This window comes from Melospiza melodia, chromosome 2, assembly GCF_035770615.1.
Source record: "Melospiza melodia melodia isolate bMelMel2 chromosome 2, bMelMel2.pri, whole genome shotgun sequence".
NCBI lineage: Eukaryota > Metazoa > Chordata > Aves > Passeriformes > Passerellidae > Melospiza > Melospiza melodia.
This window is the reverse complement of record NC_086195.1, coordinates 122,406,386-122,412,600: the sequence shown is the minus strand read 5'-3', so window position 1 is coordinate 122,412,600 and position 6,215 is coordinate 122,406,386.

Sequence of the window (6,215 nt, the reverse complement as noted above, 5' to 3'; positions counted from 1 at the left end):
GGGGACGGGCAGGGATAGGGACGGGCAGCGATGGGACAGGCAGAGTCGGGGACGGGCAGGGATGCGGACAGGCAGGGATGGGGACGGGCAGGGATGGGATGGGCAGGGATGCAGACAGGCAGGGATGCGGAAAGGCAGGGATAGGGACGGGCAGGGATGGGACAGACAGAGTCGGGGACGGGCAGGGATGGGACAGACAGAGCCGGGTCCGGGCAGGGATGGGGACGGGCAGGGTGCCCCGGAGCGGTCTCCGGCCCGCTAGAGCGGCTCCCAGCCGGGATGGATGCCGTGAGCGGGGGGGCGCTCGGCTCCTCCGAGCGAGGGGGAGTGAGGTGTCCGCGCCCAGCCTTGGCCTCCCCGTCCCGCTGCCCTACCTGCCTGCGGTGCCAGCCGGGCCCCGCGCACCCCGAGCGCGCCCCGCCGGCACAGCGAGGGATGCTCGGCTTTTTTAGCGGGCGGAGAGGGGGGGGTGTGTGCGCCTCTCACAACCTTTCAGAGGAAGAAAAGGCGTAAGGAGGTGATGCCTTCCGCTGTCTTGGGCTGAAACGCCTCTTCCTCCGCTTTTCCGCTGAACGCACATTGTAAGAGCGTGCTGGAGGCAGGACGGAGCGCTAGGAACGAGTATATTGGGCTGAGTATATCAAGTTTTGCCTCTGCTACAGCTTCCTCCCCATCCCGCTGCCTGGTTTGAGAATGAGGTGGTGCAAAGAGCTAACACTGAAAGGCTGATATTCTGCAAAGACATCAAAAGACACACACACACACAAACACACACACACACACACACACACACACAAAAAAAAAAGTTCTTGTGTAGTTCTTAAGTTCTTCAGTTCTCATAAGTTTTTATGACAATATCCTCTTCAAAGGGAGAATAATGGAAGCTTTCAGGACATTAAACATTTTGTAGCTCCATTGCTGCACTGTGAGTGTATGTATTAACATCTAAATAAGCCATCATGCCATTAGTTGAGTTTGTTTGTTAGCCAAATGTTGGTATATTGGAACTGTGGTTCAATCAGGGGTTTCTGAGAGACATATTTCTTGTTTTAGTCTTGTTCCTAAGTAAATGCATGCTTGCCCTTTTTAATTCCATGAATGCTTTATCTGCTAAGCACTGTGCAATGATTCACTGTACTTCTAAATAAAGTTAGTTCCATAACATCAGGAAAAAAATCATTCCCTCAGGAATCCTTTTATTTGCATATCACACTTTTCATCTTCAGAAATTTGTTTGGTGACAGCTACATTTTGGGGTTTTTACCCAGGACAGCTGCTGGTGCAAAAGTTCCCAATTTCAATGGGAGGGGCCAGTTTGGAGGTAAAACCAGCAGGCTACACTTAAAAGGAGGGAGGGATTACACAGGGCTGGCTTTCTTGCATATTTTTCATTGCAGAGGTGAAGAGAAGAAACCCTGGAGTATATTACTGTCTAATCTTGTTTGTTTTCCTGGTCACAGAATGAAGCATATGCCTATAACAATTAGACCTTTGCATAATGTAAATCAGCACAACTCCAGGAGAATAAGCTAAGGATCTAAATAAATATAACTGCTTTAAAAATGTGTAGAAGATACTTTGCTGTGCTTTTGGTTTTATGACTTAGTACCTGATTTCAAAACCTAAAAGAAAGCAGATATCATAAGGATGATAATGATTTTATATGACAGTCTGGAAACTATTTAGCAGCCAGCAAAAAAATGGTAAAGTAAAATGTCATCAGCTTCTTACTTTCACAGACTGTCTTCATAGTTACAGTTTGGAAACTTCTTTTTCTGACTCAGTCTTTTACAGCAATATTTTCCATTAGCTTCTCTCACATTTATTTGCTTTCATATTCTTTTGAAATACTCTCAAGTTTCGAGATTTAATCTGCATTGCAGAAAATGCTGTGTTCAATTGGTCCTTTCAACTAATGTCATAGTCATACATGAACATAAGTGAAAGGAGAGTAAACTTTACACTTTTTAGTTCTCTGACTAATGCAATTTTAATGGAGAATTCATAGTGTGATAATAGATATGTAACTTGACTAAAAATAGCTACATCTCAGATGTTAATTTTGAAAATGTCATGATGAACACGAAAGTTTGCACTAAGATGGGAAAACAGATTTTTGAATGAAGCTCTGATGACCTGACCAGTTGAGAATCAGTTAGAGAAGACCAGTTATTTCACAGTTTTCACATCTTCCTTTCCATCCAACATAAGCTATATAGAGGTGCTAACTGAAAAAAACTGAAATTATTTCCATCATAAATTGCAACACATCCAACTCCTGTAACCATAGTTTAAACTTGTTTGCTCTTAGGTGGCAATAGTCCTTCTTAAACTTCATCTATTATCTCTATATACAAGTTATATTAATTCTTAGCACATGTTAAGTCATGTTCAATACTTTTTCAGCATTTTCTTCCCCTGATGTCAAAAAAGCAGGTTACGAACAGATAATGTGTCTGATAGAGCCACGGATGTTTCTCAGAAATTTTAAAATACAGAAGTTGGACACTTTGAAATGTTCCTCCACATCACAGCATCACAGGATAATTCAGGTTTGAAGGGACCACTGGGAGTCCTCAGGTCCAGCCCCTCTTCAGGGTGCACACAAAGGAGACCTGAACACTTACAAGGATTGGGATTCCACAGCTTCTCTGGGCACCTGTTCCAGCTTTGGAACATGCATATGATGAAATTTTTTTCTAATATGTAATATAAATTTCCTGTGTTCTAATTAGTCACAGTTACTTTTTTGTCCCATTTCTGGGCTCGTTTGAGAAGAGTCTGGTTCCATCCATTCTCTCTCTGTCTTTTCATTAGATTATTGTAGGTAGAAACAGGGACACTTGTCCTCTCCCTGTATGATCTGTGCTCTTGGTGATCTTCCCCTGGACTTCAATATGTCAGTACCTACTCACTTGTGCTGAGGAGCCCAAACCTTGACATAATGCCCTAGAGATGATCTCACAAATGCTGCGTTCAGGGGAATAATCACTTTCCACAACTACATTCTCATTAGTAAGGTGCAGAGTGCTGTTGGTCATCCTGGTCACAAGGACACACTGCTGAATTGTGTTCACTTTAGCGTCAACCAGGACATCCAATCTATTTCTGCAAAGCTATTTTGCATTAGGTTGACCTCCAGGCTGTGTTGCTGAATGGGTTTGTTCCATCTCAGCACTTTGCACATGCCTTGGGCTGAACTTTGTGGGTTTCCCATCAGTCCATTTCTTCGGCCTGTTGCTGTCTAAAACAGCAGCCCTGTGCTCCAGTGGGTCAGCTATCCCTCCCCAGTTTGATTTTCTGTCTGAAAATTCATTGGTCGTACATTCTGTCCCATTGTCAAGGTCATCAGTAAGGATGCTAAACATTCCTGGTGCTGATGTCACTCCCTGAGGGACACCTCTAGTGATTAGCTGTGAGTTGAGGCTTTATGCTGGTCACAACCTGTTAGTCCCTCAGGTCCCACAGGTCCCACTGTTTTTCTGATCACTTTTGTGGATCTGTCTGTCTAGCAGAGACTGTGTCAAGGACCTGGCTCTCTACAAGATATACAGTATCCAGTGTCTGAAACACAGCTGGATATGCATGATTAGTGCCTAAAACAACAGCTGTAATTTTTCAACCCTTTAAAGAGTAAGGAACATACAGTTGTACATTCAGTTTAATGTACTATCAATTTTGCACATCATCTTCCAAACAGGCTTTGTCCAATGCTCTATTAATATTTCATAACAAATAATGGCTTGCTAGGAAAACTCTTGAAAACTTCTAAAACCTTCCTTTAAGTGGTAAGTCTCTTGGGCTTCACAACCATGTGAGCTGCAGGAACATCAAATCTCAACCCCATTGGATTTCCAGCTGGTCAGAGTCTCTGGGTGCCTGTTCACCCACGAGAGGGCAGGATGACTCTGCTCTATTAAGTGAAAGTAAATCTGCTCTCCAGAGTCCCTTGAGGTGCCAAAACCACAGAAGTGCAGGGTCGAAACCAAAGAACATTAAAACTCTTTGTGGACAATATAATTCAGAAACTAAATCGCCTTGGTGCTCTTTAATTTAAGCTTAAGGCATCCAAACTGAATCTTCTATAAGCTTTCTGTGTTTATTCCTATGTTATTATTTCTATGTTTATTTATTCCTATGTTGAAAGGATACTTCTTTTTTTTTTCAGGGGGGTGGGGGGGACAGGGCAGACTGACATTCTGTTATTCCATGAAGGCAGACTTCTTAGCGTACAAAAAGCCAATTTTAATTTTAAAAAAATGTTTTTGAAAATCTAGGTTGTTTGTAAGTTGCATATCATGGAACTATTGTGGATAAAAGATACCTCTGGAAGTTATCTAGTCAACCCCCATGCTTAAGATTGTCCAAAATTAAGTCCTGGAGATTTTTTAGTATCTCCAAGGTTGGAGATGCACAACTTCTGTTGGTAACTTGTGCCAGTGCTGGGTCACTCTCACCATTAAAAAAAAAAAAACAAACAAACCTTTCTGATGTTCAGAGGGAACCTCCTGTTTTTAGGTTTTCACCCATTGCCTCTGGTCCTGTCACTGGGCATCACTGAGATGAGCCTGACTCCCTCTTCTTTGTACCCTCCCTTCAGGTGAGGGACCTCACCAGGCTGAAGAGTCCCAGCTCTCTCTTCCTATGAGAGATGCTCCAATCCTTTCACCAACCCCATGGCCCTTTGCTGTGCTCACTCCACAATGTCCCTGTCTCTCTCCTACTGAGGAGCCCAGAACGAAACGCAGGATTCCTGATGTGCCTTCAGTAGTGCTGATATTTTAATGATGCTGTAAAAGTATTCCACAGTTGTTTTTGTGCTTTTTTTCTAACATTACAAATATGATAACATCTGTAGAATATACCCATTTTAATGCATATCTCATATTTCTTTACTAAAAAGTAAGGAATAACAAAAAAATCTGTGACAACTGCAGTATTTTTTAGTCATAATTATGGTCACATAATCATGCCCTGATACTGTAAATGTTCTGGCAAACCACCATAAGAATTATTTTCCTCTTTTTTTTTCTGTGCTGACCAGGAAACTTGAAAAAATGTAGCATCACCACAAGAGCCATGTAGTGAGTTTGTTTTTCACCGCCATGACTACATGCATGGCTAACAGGAGTCAATGACACACCAGTATATTTCAGAGTAATTTGGTTCATTTCTCATCCTGTGCAATTCCTCACTGTACCTTCTCCTCATCTCTTTCCAGCTTCAAAAGTCATCCTAGACTTTTCACTTCAAAGATGCCTGCTTATCATCCTTTCTTGTTCATTACAAGCCCAGGACTCAAACTGTATTAAAAACTTATCCTGTGATAATCTTGGAAGTGAATATTCTGTCTTGCTCAGCAGCTTATGTGTAAAAATCTTCAAAGTTTATAGGAACAGGCTTTCCTGCTTTTACACATGCCTCAGTGTTGGCATGCTCTCTGTGGGAAGAAATGAACAAACAAAGGAACAAACCAAGTCTCACACTGGCATGAATCCATCTTGTGGGGCCTCCACAGAGACAGTAAGGTTTATCCAGAGGTATCTTTAGGAACAGGACCCAGCACTGCACACAATCTAATGAGGTAATTACAAAATGCAACTTTTGATGCTTTATAGTTGTGGTGAAGTGAGCAATGAGTGAATGAACGCTTGAAAATACAACTCATCAGTGAAAAACTGTCTAGTGTGCCATAGATCTTTTAACAGAATGATGAAAAATATCTATACATATATTTTATGCATGTTTTTTCTACTCCAAATAGCTATCTATAAGTCTGAAGATCCCTATTCAATAAAAACTTACAGTAAAAGGGAAGAATTTGCCTGCTTTTAATCCTGGACTTGGTAACAATGAGTTACCATTGAGTTAGTTTTCTGCATCTAATTTTCACTTTTTAAGTCTATTCTGTAGCAAGTCTAATGCTGAAAACTAAGCCTTCTCTGACAGTAAGAATATCCTGGGTCTGAAAATATAAAAAGATTAAAGTTTTCAGGGATACCTGTACTAGAATACATCTTGTTCCTGTTCCCCTGAACTAGAAGGAGATTTGGCTCTGACCTTTGTATTTAAGGTTATTTCCTATCAAAAATAAGAAAGTATAACTACACACGAGTATAACTACACTACATCTGATTTCCTATCAGAAATATAAGAAAGTATAACTACACATGAGGCCAAAACATGGGGGAAAACTGTATCATTCTTGTTGTAAA